The sequence below is a fragment of the Cajanus cajan genome, chromosome 8, assembly GCF_000230855.2.
Source record: "Cajanus cajan strain Asha chromosome 8, NIPB_CcT2T_4, whole genome shotgun sequence".
In the NCBI taxonomy this organism is placed as follows: Eukaryota; Viridiplantae; Streptophyta; class Magnoliopsida; order Fabales; family Fabaceae; genus Cajanus; species Cajanus cajan.
Genome location: NC_138524.1, coordinates 21,407,712 through 21,426,743, shown reverse-complemented (window position 1 = coordinate 21,426,743; position 19,032 = coordinate 21,407,712).

Here is a 19,032-nt window from a genome sequence, read left to right as displayed (position 1 = left end):
TTCATGGTTGTTTAGTTCGAAAAACATACGTGATACGGTGCGTTTTCGTATAAAGGAAAAATGTTGACCAGAAGTCTAGAAGTATGAAGACATTTATCGGACATTTTGTTTTATACACTTTTCGTTGTTTACTAAAATTTGTGTTGAGTCTGAAGAAATGATATGTAGTTTAAATTTTTGAAAAGAAAATTAGTTATTATTGGATTTATATAGTATTAATATGAAAAATAAATAAAAGACATATTTCTTTTCTATATATGACTTTTATTATCTTGATTATAGTTTCAAATTTTTTCACATAAATTAAGAAGAACAATAAGTATATTTTTTTAATAATTTTATTAAAATAGTTTATTTTTTAATAAATAAATTACTTTGAATTGTGATATGTGATAGTTTAATAATTTATAAGAAGACAAATTAAGAAAAAGTTTATAAATGTTACAATGAAAAGATATTTTATATTTTTTAAAATATTATAGTCAGTGTGAGATTGAGATAGAGGGTGGATTAACTTTTATAATGCTATTAAATATTATATTTATAAAATATAATTAAAAATATAGATAAAGTAAACCTGAATTTTCATATGAATCTATTATATTAGAAATATATTATTAAAAAAAGTTTAATTATCAAAAATCCTAAATATATATTTATACTGATACACACATTAAAAAAAACATTATTTTTAAAAATATTTGTTTATAAAATAAGTTTTACACAGATTTTTTCAAATTTATATATATATAGAGATTCACTTACTTTATGAGAATTTATTTAAATTTATTTTATTTAATAAATCATATTTTAATCAAATTTTAATAATTTAATTGTTAAATTTAAAAATTTTAATAAAAAATTAAATTTATAATTTTTAAAAAAAAATAAATTATTTAATATTTTACTTTATTAATTTAAATCAATATATATGGAATCAACAGATTCTATATATATTATATATATTCATGTAGATACAGGCTAATATATATTCTCATGTTGTGAATCTTGTTACATAATCCCGAGGTATGTTGAGAAGACTGGCAAATTCTTGTTTGATGAAGTGTTGTTAATTCTTTCATAAATTCTTCACACAACGAGAATTCTTACAAAATCTGGAATTGTGTGGACGAAACTCTGCCAAATTCTTGTTTTGTAAATGTTGTTGACTTTTTTATGAATTCTTCACACAACGAAAATTTCCCATAGTCTCGACATCGACAACGTGCCTCGGGACTTTGTAAGATTAGCAATATGAAAATATGTGTTAGCAATCAACCTTTATACATTCAACATAATTCATTATTTTAAGTGAAGGCGTTTTTAAAGGTTTTTATTTCACAAGAAAATTTATAGAAATTTTTTTTATTTTTTTTATATAATTTATCTTTTTATTTATCATAATAATTTATAAATTAAATATTCATATTTTAAAACAAATTATGAATAAATAAAAAATTGTGTTAGAATATAAATTGTGTATCATAAATATAAAATATAAATTTATATGTTTAAAATATCTATTTATATAAATTTTAAAGGAGAATCCACTTATAAGAGTAAGAGTTTGATAAACTTATTTCACTCAATAACTCATGTTTTATATAAAATTCTAACGGTTTAACCATTAAGTTTAAAGTACTAAATGTACCGATCAAGTTCATAAATTTTTTAGAAATTTGAAAATTATTGGATATTTTGTTTCATTAATTCAAATTGACGGATAATTACAAAAGCGTTTTATATGTTGATTTAAATCTATATAACAAAATATTATATGATTCTCAAATTTTTTAAATATTTATAAATTTGATATATACATTAAGAACTTCTAATATAATAGTTGAATTGTTAAAATTTGATGTAAATCATGAGTTTTTGAATGAAGTAAATTTACTAAGACTTACTTTTAGAATAAGCAAATCCTTCAATTTTAAATATAATTTACATATTCAAACATAATATTTATTTATATATAATTTATTGTAAATTTTAATTATATATGATAAACATGTTTATACATTATACAAACTAAAATACTATATTTTTATATATAAGAAGTGTATCTAATGAAAACATGTCTTATTATTAGAGATTAGAGAAGTAAATAATAGTCATTAAATTTAAGATGAAAATAAATAATAATTGAAATTAAAAATTAATTTTTGATCTCTCCTATAAGAGTTCTATTATTGTCACCTTAATGACTACCACAATTACTATCATCCACTATCATTACCACCATCACTATCATTGTTGTCATCATCGTCGTCACCATAATCACCATGATAATGATAAATTGATAACGATAATGTCATGGTGGTGGCACAATAGTGGTAAATATAGTTAGGATAACACTGATGATGGTGGCATCATCGTCAATATAATCACCATTGCCACCATTATTGCCACTATTACCACCATCGTTACCACGTAAAAGCGATAATGGTGGTAGTAGTAACAACAATGACAATGGTGGTGTGAAGGTGGCAATGACAATGGATGGTGGTGATCGTGGTATCATGAAAGTGACAATAGTAATAATCATATAGGTAAGTGTCTATATTTAAGGTTTAATTTCAACCATTAATTATTTATATTTATAATTTAAAGCCTATTATTTAGTTATCTCATCTTTCATAATAAGACATGTTCTCATTTAATATACTCCCTATACCATGACATGAGAACTTGTAACTTGTTAGGAATATCATTTTACATTATGAAATTATATTAAAATTTAATTTCAACCATTAATTATTTTTATCTATAATTTAAAGTCTATTATTTAGTGATCTCACCTTCCATAATAAGACATGCTCTCATTAAATACCCTATATATATATATATTAGAGTACCATGAAATGAGAACTTGTAACTTGATGGAAGTATCATTTTACATTATGAAATTATTGACAAGAAGATCATAGATACAAAGAACTTATTGAATTCTACTTTATAATGACAAATGCAATTCTATGAGATAATGTAAGAGAAGAAACTTTGACAATATTAATTTATAAGTTCTCTTAATGAAGATAAGTTGTATTGATTGTTAAAAGCATACAACGATGCTTTGATGTTCATATTAAAAATACACTAAGAATTTATTTTTTTAATATTAGAATAATTTTGTTGAGCGAGATGCTAGATACTTAGATGATATCTAATTTGTTCCATTTTCAAGTTTATAAAAAAATGTTCTAAAATCCCTTTCGTAACAAAACTTGATGCATTAGTTTTTAATATTATTAAGGTCCTCAGATTTAGGATACTAGGGATGAGCAAAATTAAGCAACCAGACTCGTGATAATGAGTTTAGAAAATGCATTTCAAGCTGGTAAAAATAAGTTACGAATCAATAAAGTAAAGAAAAAATATTTTAATCAAATAATTTCTAGCAAGTGTAGGTTGGAAAATGAAAATTTGTGTAAACCCCCCACCCAACTGAATAAGATTAATTAAATTTTAATTAAGTATATAGGTGGCATATGAAATTAATTTTATTTAGTTTAAAAGTTACATTTACCAACACTAGCTAATTATTACTACTTTTTAGAACTATCTTAGGCCTCAAAAAGAGTTGATCGAACATCCAGTTTTCTCTCTTTCTTGAGTAATGAGCATATTTTTAAAAACTAGACCGGTCATCAAACCGGTTAAGGTATTGAGTCAGTGAGTTATAGGTTAAACCGGTGAGTCACTAATTGAATTGCATGACTCAGTTTTTATTAATTTTTTAAAAAAAATATTCATGTTAAATATATTTTATACTTATAAATTTCAATAAATTCATATCCTATTTTAAATTTCAGTTTTCATCTTATTTTAAATTATCTTTATTTTTTGTATAAAGAAATACATAAAAAAATTATATGTTAAACTGTATATTAATACAAATTAAAAATATAAATAATATGTATATATATAATATGCTTGCAATTGATATCACAAAATAATATATGCAATATCTACATAAATATTATATTATTAAATATATAATTTAGAATTAATAATATATTATAAAAGTTATTTAAGTTACATATATTATAGACAAATACATTAGAATAAGTAGTTATTCTTATGTTTAATAAGACTCTTTGCTCTTTCATTAACAAATTCAATTCTCATTGTTATTTTTGTGGTTTGTGGTCCTTTAAAAAAATTAAAAAAATTTGTGGTTGAACTGGTTTGACCCACCAGTTCACTGGTTGAACCGAAAAATTAATTGGTTTAATCCGGTTCGAAACGGGCCGAATGCATAACCGATCCAACTTAAGATTCAAACCGGCTGCACCATCGGTTCCCGGTCCAACCGGCCGATCCGGGTTTTTAAACACTGGTAATGAGTCTTGTATGGGTAATGTAAGTGGATAATTCCTAACTACAAATGTAATGGATTGAAGAGATATGAGATTAAAGCCTTTTTGTTCTCAAAATAACCCAACATAGTTTTCCTCTCCATTACACGTCGTTTTGTTCTCCGTCATGGATGTCTTGGTGTTCTTGGTGGCAAGTGTCAAGTGAATGCTTTTTTTGGCTATGGGACTATGAGCATGGGGGACTCTTAGAGCTTTATTGTGTCAATCACGAAACAACCTTAAGTCATGAATAGAGGTGTTAGTCGTGGATGGTTTGCTTAGTGTTATCCTCTACCTACAACCATTAAGGTACTCAAGCATCTTCTATGGTGGTGCTATCAACTTGTTTTGTACCCACTCAGCTAACCCCCAAACTACCAAATTTGAGACTCATGTAAACTGAAGTGTTAAACGGTCAGAATCAGTGTAAATAATAATCATTAATTTGAGATAAATATGCGTTTCTTAGTCCAAAATCGATCAAACCCATCTGGTGATCAACTCTATAGCATACCTAGGCAAGGAATTTTTTTTAACTGCGTTCTTAATATGGATAATTGCCTTGGTCATTTGTTGATCCCAATTGAGTGGGTTTTTCTTAAACTTGTAAGATAAGGAGAAAATAATTAATTCTAATATTGGATATAAATTCTACTTTACACGTCCTAAAAATCTTTGTAGGCTTCTTTTTTGTTGTTTATCTCATTAGGAAATTTATCGATGAATTATGTTTATCTTTGTATAGGGACTATAGTTCCTTAGTATATTATATCTTACTTTTGGTTTGAAAGATTTTCATTTTATTTGCAGATAGTGCTAAACCATTTTCTTTCATTAATTTTATGAATTTATAAATATGATTAATTTATAACATTAAAAAAAACAAGAACCTCATCAAAGTATATTAATGTAAAGTCCATGTATTGAATATTGATTAAATATAACACTAATAATGTTTCAAAATTCACTAGGCAAATTTCAAGTTATTGTGACATTACACTTCATTTATATTGACCAAAAAGGGCTACAAAAGTTGTTAGATATCTATTTTTCTCTCTTACTTCAATTTAATAATATCTCGATTTTATGTCAAATTTTGAAAAAAAATTTTGTTACATTATTTAGTTGTTTCATTAAATTTGACTTTTAAAAAACAATTCTTGTTTCTGACAAAAAATTTAACTTATTAAGAATTAGACATATTATCCATTTTAATACTTTGTTTAAAGGTTTATAATCAATAAATACTATGGACACCCTTTATAATGACCTAGTAGGTCATACATTGACATATTTATGCCACAGAACCACATCACAACGCAATGGAAAAACATAAGTCATCTATCTTAGGGTTATTATGCAACAAATTTTGGACATCATGCATGTACAAATATATGCATACCTAAGATGTAAATGATCATCCAAAATCAAAAACTATGAAGTAGATTTTGTTCATCAAATTAGTAAAATAAAATCTCCTTATAGGGTTGTATCCCATAATATGTAATATTTACATAGAAACATCAAGACAACTATACAATCGATTCAACCCTACAACAAATCATTGAAGTTGAGAAACCAATTATCTTCAACTTTCACCATCCATCATATGGTCATAGCAATTCCAAGTTGCCCATCCTCCAGTTATACTCAGTCTACTCCCATGTGAAACATGATCATCACAATCAACACAACAAACAACATGATAAACTTGATATAAGATAACATGATATATAATCAAGGAAATGCATATAAATATAATCACATCATACAACATTGAGCCTCAACTACTCACAACAACAACACCCTCACCACAGGGATCATTACATAACCACCAACACAACTTAACACTATATGTCATAGCTTGTATACATCACGTCAACGTGACTATTTGCACCATGCATTTCCATACACAAACAACGGAGATGTCCAATATAAGTGGTCTACTCGAATTAACCCTATCAAACAATAACAACCTTAGTTACTTATGTATCATTGACATAAATCCAAAAGGTTCAGTATCACCAGTCAAATATAGAACAACTTAGGTATAAGCTTATCATAACATTGGTCTACAAAGTCAAGTCCCCTATGGATTTAGCCCATTGTCTAACCCTAAGATACCACACACATTTCTAGAATTAGGTCAGATACACCTCAAGTGACCACCCACAACTTACATGTTAACTCAACATCCAGATTTAGGGGATATAGACATGACCATTCAACAACTAGTATATAACGACTCACTACATATCATTTTCACAACACCATTTGAAGGAGAATCAAGTTTTCCTAAAAAAATCATCACTATGTGGGACTACAAAGCACTATGCTTCTAGAAATCCAATCAACTGGCATCTCTCGCTGAGAAACTCAACAAAACATTTGAGTTCATCATTCTCCTTCAAATTTCCTCAAAGACATTTCTAAAATATCATGGGTGAAGGGGAATCGACCTTCCCAACACCACACTTAACCCCATGAATTATAGGCTCAAGCCTTCCCTATATTCACTCTTAACATCATGCATAAACACACACCTAACTTAACTACAACCAACATAGGATCATGCCAACATCTAAGCACTTAACAACATACATGCATTTCTACACACACACACATATGTATATATAAACATCAACATCAACATCATTATTGTCATCCACACATGACTATCTTCAACATCATTAACACATCATAAATAATCATCATTATCATAACATCATGAACAACATAATAAAAGTTACATCATCCATGATCCATACATCATAGACCCAAGACTAAAACTCCTTGTTCCTAGCCTTCATGACTATTTATAGCTCAATTCTCATTCCTATTTAATACAAGCACAACAAACCCCGTAGGGACAACAACACTAGCTTCTTATCCCACCAAGGACATAGGAGTTAACTACACAACATCAAAAACATATTCTAACAAAAAAGGATTTTCGTTGAGTGACCTCCATCTCACTAAGCAAAAATACCTCAACATACCATCCTTGTTGGCGATCATATCCCTTTGTGGCTTCTCGCTAAGCGAGCACAGCTCGTTGAGTGTCCGTTGAGTGTCCGTTGAGCTAAACCCTAAACCCTAAACCCTAAACCCTAAACCCTAAACCCTAAACTCTCGCTCAGTAGCTAAAACATTTTGTAGCTCTTTCTTCCAAATGTAGCCCTTCTCACTTAGCGACCACAAATTTTTGTGACTTCTTCCTAGCTAGGTAGGTTATGACTCGTCAGACAGAACTTTAAGCAAAACTCCAAATAGTTGAGATAGATTGGGCTTGTTGAGTGAAAAACCCCAATTTTGGATTTTTCGCCTTCATCCCTTGAATGTTCATTTAGTAACAATCATCTCACTGAGTGAGGATGTGAAACACCTCCATGGTTTTAACACTCTCACTACAAGAAAAATCAAGATTATCTACGGAAAAATCCGTAGATAAACATAAAAATCCGTAGATAAATGTCAATTATCTACGGATTATCTACAGAAAAAAATCCGTAGATAAAATGGTCGTAGATAACATTATCTACGGAATTTTCCGTAGATAATGTTATCTACGGATTTTTTCGTAGATAATGTTATCTACAGAATTTTCCGTAGATAACTCGTTTCAGGAAATTTTTATTTAATTTTAATAAATTTATTAAAGTAATAACCCTCATATTTGGCCTCTCAAGGATGCTATTTCATTACACTTCACTTTTCAGCATGTTTTGTCCTTATTGCACATTTTCTGGGAAACTTCCCAGAAGGTCACCCATCCCTATACTACTCCAGGTCAAGCACGCGTAACTGTGGAGTTCTTATGAGATAGGCTACAGAAGAGCTAATGCATGTTATCAGTATAAGTAGTGCAAATTAATTCATTTAAGTACAATCTCATACTTATACTATTTTTGGATCCCTCTCATTTTGGTATGTTCAGACCGCTATAAAAATATAAAAATATATATAATAATTATATTACCAATAATAATAATAATTATATTATATTTAATTAATATTTATTTATAAATATACTTACTTGTATAATTAACAATTTACTTATTTCTATTTAAAAATAATATTATGATACAATTTAAATTAATTATTATAAATTTAAAAGTTTAAATAATAATTTATATATTTTAAAATTATAATCTTAAATTTTCAATCATTAATAAATACTAATTTAAAATCTTATCTAATTATATCCTAATATTTTCATATCAAATTTAAAACCATATATTAGTATGTTATTTTTTTTTATCATCAATTAATTTATAAAAATAAAAAATTTAAGATGACAATTTTTAATAATATTTATTTTAAAATATTATAATGAATTAAATAAAATTTTAAAATATATTTTAATCATAAATAATTTTAAAATGTATTTTAATCAAAAATATATTTTTTGGTCAATACGATAACTAAAAGTATTATGATAAATAATTAAATTAAAAAAATTAAATCTTATAATGATTATTTTTTTAATGATGCTAAAATAAATATTCTAATTATTTTACAATAAATTAAAATGAAAAGATAATAAAATATGTTAATTGATGTTTCAAATATGTAACCTAAGAAATTTATTTACGGGTGAAGTTATCTACGAAAATTTCCGTAGATAACTTATCTACGGAATAATCCGTAGATAAGTTACCTACGGATATTTCCGTAGATAACTTATCTACAGAAAAACCCATAGATAAATTATCTATGGATATTTCCATAGATAACTTATCTACAGAAATTTCTATAGATAACTTATCTAATAACAATTTTAAAAATATTTATTTTAAAATATTATAATGAATTAACTAAATTTTAAAATATATTTTAATCAAAAATATATTTTTTGGTCGATACAGTGACTAAAAGTATTATAATAAATAATTAAATTTTAAAAAAATTAAATCTTATAATGATTATTTTTTTAATGATGCTAAATTAAATATTTTAATTATTTTACAATAAATTAAAATGAAACGATAATAAAATATGTTAATTGATATTTCAAATAAAATGTTTTACCTACGAAATTTATCTATGGGTGAAGTTATCGACGGAAATTTTCGTAGATAAGTTACCTACGGAAAAATCCGTAAATAAGTTACTTACGGAAAAATCCGTAGATAAGTTACCTACGGAAAAATCCGTAGATAAGTTACCAACGGATTTTTCCATAGATAACTTATCTAATAACAATTTTAAAAATATTTATTTTAAAATATTATAACGAATTAACTAAATTTTAAAATATATTTTAACCAAAAATATATTTTTTGGTCGATACAGTACTAAAAGTATTATAATAAATAATTAAATTTTAAAAAAATTAAATCTTATAATGATTATTTTTTTAATGATGCTAAATTAAATATTTTAATTATTTTACAATAAATTAAAATGAAACGATAATAAAATATGTTAATTGATATTTCAAATAAAATGTTTTACCTACGAAATTTATCTATGGGTGAAGTTATCGACGGAAATTTTCGTAGATAATTTACCTACGGAAAAATCCGTAGATAAGTTACCTACGAAAAAATCCGTAGATAAGTTACCTACGGATTTTTCATAGATAACTTATCTAATAACAATTTTAAAAATATTTATTTTAAAATATTATAATGAATTAACTAAATTTTAAAATATATTTTAACCAAAAATATATTTTTTGGTCGATACAGTGACTAAAAGTATTATAATAAATAATTAAATTTTAAAAAAATTAAATCTTATAATGATTATTTTTTTAATGATGCTAAATTAAATATTTTAATTATTTTACAATAAATTAAAATGAAACGATAATAAAATATGTTAATTGATATTTCAAATAAAATGTTTTACCTACGAAATTTATCTATGGGTGAAGTTATCTACGGAAATTTCCGTAGATAACTTATCTATGGAAATTTCCGTAGATAACTTATCTACGGAAAAATCCGTAGATAAGTTACCTACGAAAAAATCCGTAGATAAGTTACCTACGGAAAAATCCTAGATAAGTTACCTACGGATTTTTCCATAGATAACTTATCTAATAACAATTTTAAAAATATTTATTTTAAAATATTATAATGAATTAACTAAATTTTAAAATATATTTTAACCAAAAATATATTTTTTCGTTGATACATGACTAAAAGTATTATAATAAATAATTAAATTTTTAAAAAATTAAATCTTATAATGATTATTTTTTAATGATGCTAAATTAAATATTTTAATTATTTTACAATAAATTAAAATGAAACGATAATAAAATATGTTAATTGATATTTCAAATAAAATGTTTTACCTACGAAATTTATCTGTGGGTGAAGTTATCTACGGAAATTTTCGTAAATAAGTTATCTACGGAAATTTCCGTAGATAACTTATCTAATAACAATCTTAAAAATATTTATTTTAAATTATTATAATGAATTAACTAAATTTTAAAATATATTTTAATCAAAAATATATTTTTTGGTTGATACGGTGACTAAAAGTATTATAATAAATAATTAAATTTTAAAAAAATTAAATCTTATAATGATTATTTTTTTAATGATGCTAAATTAAATATTTTAATTATTTTACAATAAATTAAAATGAAACGATAATAAAAAATGTTAATTGATATTTCAAATAAAATGTTTTACCTACGAAATTTATCTATGGGTGAAGTTATCTACGAAAATTTCCGTAGATAACTTATCTACGAAAAAATCCGTAGATAAGTTATTTACGGAAATTTCCGTAGATAAGTTATCTACAGAAATTTCCGTAGATAACTAAATATTATCTACGGAAATAATTCCGTAGGTAATATTCCGTAGATAACTAAAAATTATCTACGGAAAAAATTCTGTAGATAATATTCCGTAGATAACTAAACATTATCTACGGAAAAAATTCCGTAGATAATATTCCGTAGATAATAATCATTTTTCATATAAACCTTCAATACATTATTTAGAACACCAAACCACTCAAAATCACCACATGCAACCACATTTGAAACACACAAAATCAACAATTACAAATTCATGTTAAAAAACATCTAAAAACCCAAACATGTACAACTTCAATTCTCAACATTCACCATCAATTCAACACAAAACATCAACGACTTCGCTTATTCAATCTATATAAGCTACAATAAACGACCTCGAAGTCACTTAGAAGCTTGAACAACAACGCATAGTTTTCAAAAACCTTTTCTCTAACTTCTCTATAGAAATCTTGAGTTATGAATTTTTTAAGTTTAGTTATTAAATTTCACCTTATATACCTAGTCCCCCTCAAGCCAACTCTCACAAATATAACTTAAGTCAGGAGTCGTCTCCACTTTAAACCTCGCCCCAACATAGGTAAAACAACCATAAAACAACATATAACATCACCTTAATTACATATATCTTAAATATGCAAATTAAGAAAAACATGGTTTTACACCTCTCTTTCTAGTTTAGATGAATCCATAACATAAAATCACACATAACTCCATAGGATTTATTGACCTTAATTAATCCTTTATTTAAGTACTTTTGAAAATTTTATTTTTACAATACTTTAAATATTATTGGTTCATTTGGATAAGTCTTTATTTTGTGACATCATTTCTTTCATCATTGTTTTCTATATAAAGTAAGGATACTTCATACTTTTTTAATGCTAAAAGGTCGGTTGGCCGGTATGATATATCTCTTTATGTTGCATCACCTCGTCTTATGATATAACAAATGTTACACACAAGAAAAAGGTTAAATTATATGCAATCATGACTTTTAGATTTGTTTTCACAGAGCATTTTTAAATGGTGTTTTAAGTTGCGTAAAAAATAGCATTAAAAAAAGAACTTAAAAGAATAAGAAGAGAAACATCACACAATAAATCATTTTAAGTCATTCTTTAATAAGAGTTACATTTAATTCTTTTAACACGAAAGATTTCCACTATACCAACCTTGTTACAACTAAGTATTTTAACTTGTACTTACAAACATCCACCTAATCTTATCTTAAATATTACTTATCACTAAATATCATTCACAATCTCTTTATGCTTTACACTTGTAATCTCAACACAAGATTTTTTACCAGAGTGTAAAAGATAGATACTCACAAGAGTGAGCTTACAAGATCAATTACATATACAAAATTTGTGTAAACAATTGTTAAATAAGACATATTTAGAGATAAAGTTTTCTTCCCATTTGAAATGCATTAAATACATGGGAGAAACTTCATGTAAAGGCTTCAAGAGAGAAAGTTCAACCTTGTATTATTGAAATGACAATTTATACCAAAATAATATTCTTTTTCTTTTGTTGATTTGCTTTAGTACTTCCATAAGTTGAGTGGTCTTTTGAATTTGAAAGTACTAGGAGTCAACTTCAAACTTGTTTATCACTAAATACACAAATAATTGGAAAAATATGGCATGGAAAACATTCAAATATGGTTCATGGCATGCTTATTAATTTTATAGCAAGTTCTAGTTTAATATATAACTTTGTCTAAATACCTAAGAGGTTATGCATTTGTGTGTTCCCTTATAAAGATATATTACATTTACAAAATATTAGACACTTATATTTTATTAAAGTATGTATGTTTGCAACTTAAGAACACTTATAATAAAACTATGTTTGACACTTAATTTATCTAGGAGATAGACATTATTCATAAAAGATATTTTGGACTCTTTTTTATCACAACCATTGGTTTAGAACACCAATTACAAGCATTTCAAAAACATTTGTCATGGTTTCATTATTTTTATAAATTTTTGTTATCATCAAAACATTTTTAAGAAGTCAAACTTTTATACTTCTTTGTTTCCAACAATCTAGACACAATTTTGATAAAAACATATATGTATACCTTTGATAATCAAACATTGTTGAAAAATGTAGATGAACTAATTAATCTTCAAATCTCTTTTGAAGTTTTGTGTAGTCTTTTACAAAGTGCTTAATTATTATATATAAAATTGTTGTGACTACATTTTCTAGATTGATTTTAATGAGAATATTATCTCATTATCTTTTTTTGTTTTGTTTTGTAAATTCTATAGAGATTAACATTGATGACTTTCTATATAAATTAAATCTTATCTTACCAGATGTTGTTGGAATTGCAATTTATTATGCTATGTCTGTTATGGCTTTCACTTAATTCATGTTGTTCCTTTCTAGTAAATCCTCTTAATAACTACTTTGGATCATTTATCCTCTTACTTCAAATTGAACATAAAAAGGAAGGACTAGGATAAAAATTTATTATTGTTGGTATTCTTTTATGAAATCTTATTTTTATCGGTTTAACTTAGGGATGGCAAACATACCCGTACCCGCGGGTAATACCCGAACCTATCCCGATTTTGACAGGGAATACCCGGTTTGACCGGGTACGGGTACGGGTACGGGGGTAAAACCCGATATATTAAATCAGGTACGGGTACGGGTACGGGTATGTACTTACCCGCCCCGTACCCGTACCCGTACCCGTCCCGTTCTCATTTTTAATTTAATACTCACTTTCAATTTAATTATATTAAAAAAATTTAATATTTTTTTATGTATGATTATTTATTATAATATAAGATAAAGAAATAACTTAATTATAATTATAATATAATAAAAATAATAATTTAAAATATCATTTTTTTTATAAAAAAATAAAAAATAAAAAAATTGACGGTACGGGTACGGGTACGAGTACGGGTATACCCGATACCCGACGGGGACGGGGATGGGGATGAAAATCTATACCCGACGGGTATGGGGACAGGGACGGGGACGGGGATGAGTTTAACTCGCGGAGACGGGGACGAGTATCATGAAACCCGTACCCGCCCCGCCCCGTTGCCATCCCTAGTTTAACTCATCATAATTGCAATATTGTCTTTCTAGGGTTTAAATTGGGTTTGATCTCAGTAGAGTTAGTTTATATAATTTTTTATTTATTTCTTTCAAGTTTTTTTTATTATATATATATATATATATATATTAATTTGATAGAGTCTAGATATTTTTTAGGAACATTTATTAATTTGTAAATATGTTAGATTGGATCTAAATTTGTGTTTACTTTTTAGTTATAGGTTGGACTTTGGATACCATTTTTCCATTTTTTTTATATGTATAAAACACACCTAAGAGAAAATGCATCATATTACAATGGTAACAATGAATTAAGTCTAGATATCAAACTCAAAGGTTTGATTGTATTACTCTCTTAAGTGAATTATATCGTAGTCCAAATAACATAACTATTGTTTGAGTTTGAAGAATTTCTAGTTAAATTTAAAGAAAACAAATATTAAAAAAAATTTGTTTCAAGTTGATAAGAAAAACCTAGGGTTATGACTCTTTGATAATTTCAATCACTTTCCCTTTATATAATTCTAGATTTTAGTTTTAATACTATTACTAATTTTTTGATTCTAAATTTATTTTTAATTGTTGGTCGTGAATTGAGAATATCATTTCTTAAATTAATCCTTATTTGGTCATGTAAGAATTTAATCCAGTAAATGATTTAGCATAATTGAAAATTTGGTTCAAGGTTTGGTCATACACTTTCCAGATTTAATTATCTTTTTAGATTTACTAATTGAATTATGTATAATTGACACAATTCAATTGATTAAGATCTCTGAAAAGAGTTAGTTATATCTTGGCAGTTGTTATGAATGAAAAATATAATCCAATCAATAATAAAATAATGAATTCAAAATTACACTAGGTTTAACTCAATCCAACATGGTTGCCATAACCCTAGACTAAGAAATTAGTTTTTCATGACAAAATAGGAAAACTCTATCATAATGAAATTCATAATAGGGAACAACAAAAATCATAATTAAGAGAGGTAAGATTGTTCCTCCAATAGCATTAAGGGAATCTTTTCTTAATTTGAGATCTTAATTCTTTCAATCTTAAGTGTTTGAAAAAGAGAAGAAAAATGTCTTTAGAGTTTAAAAGATCCAAAGAATAACAAATTACTATATATATTGTTAGTCTCCTTTAGTTATAATAATGGGTGCAAGCTTGACCTTGTACAATCATGCTTAGTTCATCACCACTGTGTTATTTTTTTTAAAAGTAGATGTAACTTTGAAGCATTATGAATCTCAGATGAGTATGTTTAGGGTTTATTCGTGCTAGTTTCTAAAAGGCATTAAGCAAGTCCACACTTATTTTAGTATGACCATGTTGCCTCTAATCTTTTAGTAGACTGTTTGTTAGCATTGATGATGTAAGTATGAAGAGAAGACCATGAAGACTTTAACTTATGATGATGTGTCTTTTTCTTTTTATGTTTCAAATTATAATATAGGTGCTTATCCTTGTGGCTTAGATTATATAGCTTATGTTGGTGTTTGAAGCAATGATTGCTTATCTACCTTGATCAAAACTTAAATAATCAAAGTGACACAAGGTTTTTTTTTTTTTTTTTTAAGTTGAAACCAAGTAAGCATAAAGGGAGGTTAATTGGGAGCGAAAAAAAAGTTTTTTTTTTTTTCATAATAAACATGTTTTTTGAAAGAACAAAATGGAGATGTGTAACACCCTTTGCCAACTTAATGATGGGCAAAGTCCAAGATATTTAAAACAATTAAGAAAAATATAAAAAAAGAAGAAGAAGAAGAAAGACTTCACCAATAATCACGAGTGCATGATAGTAGGAGTTTAGAACGTTGTTGTAAATGTTAGAGAATTCTTGTGCCTAAAAAAAGCAAACAAGAAAATCCAAAGTAAAATCAATAAAATAAAATAAAAATGACAATAGAAATGGAAGAAAAAAAAAAAATCACACACGATTGTGCTAATAAAGAGCATGACCACCCTTACTTATAGAAACTTGACATAAATACTAAGCTTGTGTTCTTCAGAAATTCATGTAATATGAAAATTCAAGCATGGTCGAGCTTAACAGGAGCTTGGGAAAATCAATCTTGGTAGCTTGTGACACTTTTTGCTTGTAGGGGCCCTTCTTCATAATGCTTCAAAGTAATAATGACATTTGTTTCAGGGTAATATCTATTATTCAAATGAATAATTTTATTTTAAGTGATAAACTATAATATATATGCGCGTAAAAAAATATTTAATATAATAAATAAAATTGTATTAAAGAAATATTTTCACTAAAATAAAAAAGAAGATAAGAATTTGTGTTAAATATATTAAGTGATAAATTTTTTCAATATTTTTATATTTTTAATTTTATTTTTGACATATAAGTTTTAAATAAATAACATAATATTATATTTTTAATTAATTTTTAAATAATAAATTTTTAAAATCGCAAATATCGAACCAAATAAAATTACAAAAAAATTGTTTAATTTGACTTAATAAATTCAAACCAAATTAAATCGAACTGCATTTAATTTTTTATTTGATTTGAATCACTTTTAATTAAAAAATCGAACAAAACTTCTTCGCGAGCACATCTTATATAAACATATATTAAGGTTTTTTTTTTCTATCTTATTTTCTCTGTATCTCTTTCATCCTTGCACCAACGTATGTTCCATGCAATTGTATGTTTATAAGAACTTCCCCCCCTAATAGATTTGCATTCTATCTCCACAATGATGTTTGGGGTGCACACATGTTATGCTTGAACAAAAAAATAAGAAGAAAAAAAATGTTATTTGTATATAACAACTCATACAACAAATTATACAATCAAGAGAAATATGAAATGCAATAAATAATGAGTTGAAAAAAGAAAGACACAAAAGTCATTATTGTATAAAATGTTGTATGAGTGGTTGAATAAACAACACAAGTCATTAAAAATACACTTTTGCATTAATAGATCCAAGTTTATGGATTTATATTCCGTTTGCAACTCATAGGGAGATGATTCAGATGACATGTTACCCTTTGTTTGTTTTGGTGAAAATAGAGGAAAAGAAAAAAAGAAAGGGAGAGATGAAGTATAAATATTAAATTTTCATCCTTTGTTTGAGAGAAAAATAAAAAAGGACAGAAGTTATTTCAATATGACACACTAGAAAATACTTCCCCAACAATTTAGAATGAAATGAGAAGAAAATATATCTTTCTTTTTTATTTTTTGAATTAATTTTTATATAAAAATTTAAAAAAAAACAATTTATAATAAGAAAAATATTAGATAAAAAAATTTAGATTTTTAATCTCTAAAAAAATTATTTTTATTATTTGTTTCTTTTTTTTTCTTTTATTTATCTATATTCTTTGATGCAGACTTACGTTAAAAATGAACAAACGATCTATAACAAAATTCTCAGAGAAATTAATTTATTAGTTCTTACTTCACAGTCATACCTTACTTTAACTTAAATTTTTCATTGAAAAAATAAATAAAGAGAAATTTATCTAATTCCTTTCTTCTTATTTTTATCCCTTCAAATACCATATTTTTTTCATTTTATTTTTTTTCTTCTATTTTTATGTTTCTTATTTTTCTATTTTATTTACTATCACACCAAACTGTAAAGTAGATTTCAGTGTATTGGATAAAGATTTTATTTTATATGGCAGACAATATTGGAAGATGTATACTCTTATAGTCCAATATCACCAATAGCCCAGTAAGCAAAATAGGGCTCCAAACCCCACACAGAATAGTCCAATATACAACAAGTTACAAGTTGAGTAAGTTTAACACACCAAAATTTTATTAAATAAAAATATATTATTCATAAGTCGACTTATAAATAAGTATAAATAATTTATACATATTGTCAAAATTACAAGAATATTACCTTATTAAATTGTCTGGCACAAATTCGTTTTAGAAACTATCATCACAAGCTAAATAAATGTAGAGTACAATAATAGAAGAACGTGAAATCTATAATAATTCATAAAATATTATTGCCAATAAAATAACATTTAAGTTAATAAATAATCTATCAATTTATTCAACAAAGAAAACACCAATTCAATGACTCAATTCAACCCAATTCTTGACTTAATAGATTGACAGGTTATATAGGTTGAGAAGTTGAATCATCCAACTTAACTCATTTGGGTTGATCAATTGACATCTTTATTATATACAATTAGTAAAGAAAAAAGGCACTGTATGCTTTCCTGAAAAAAAAATAGTATTTTTTTCAAATAAATAAATGGATAGTTTTTATTTTTAAAGAGCACAGTTATTATATATATATATATATATATATTGTCTTATTTTATCTTTAAATATATTAATAAAAAAATATAAAAGTACCAAAAGAGAGTATCTCCTTTTCTTATAAATTATACTAACTACTATAATATTCAAAATTTTCAATTGTATTATTTTATTTTAAAACTCACAAATATTGAATTCTTTTATATATATCATATCTATAATATTTTATTTTAATCCAAAATAATTTTATACCTTATTTATATATACTAAAATTTATGTAATATATATTTTTCGAATATACAAAAATAGGGTGTCAAAAAAATATGATTCATTTTTATCATTTTTTACTATTGTTTAATTAATTTTAAGAAAATTAAAAAATTAATATTATAAATTTAGATTAAATATTTCTTACAATTCAATGGTTACATCAATAAAGTTCACTTTATATATATGAAATCATTGTTAATATAATATTTGTTCTAAGTTATACTAGTAGTATATTTAGATTTCTCCATCATATAACTTTTTTG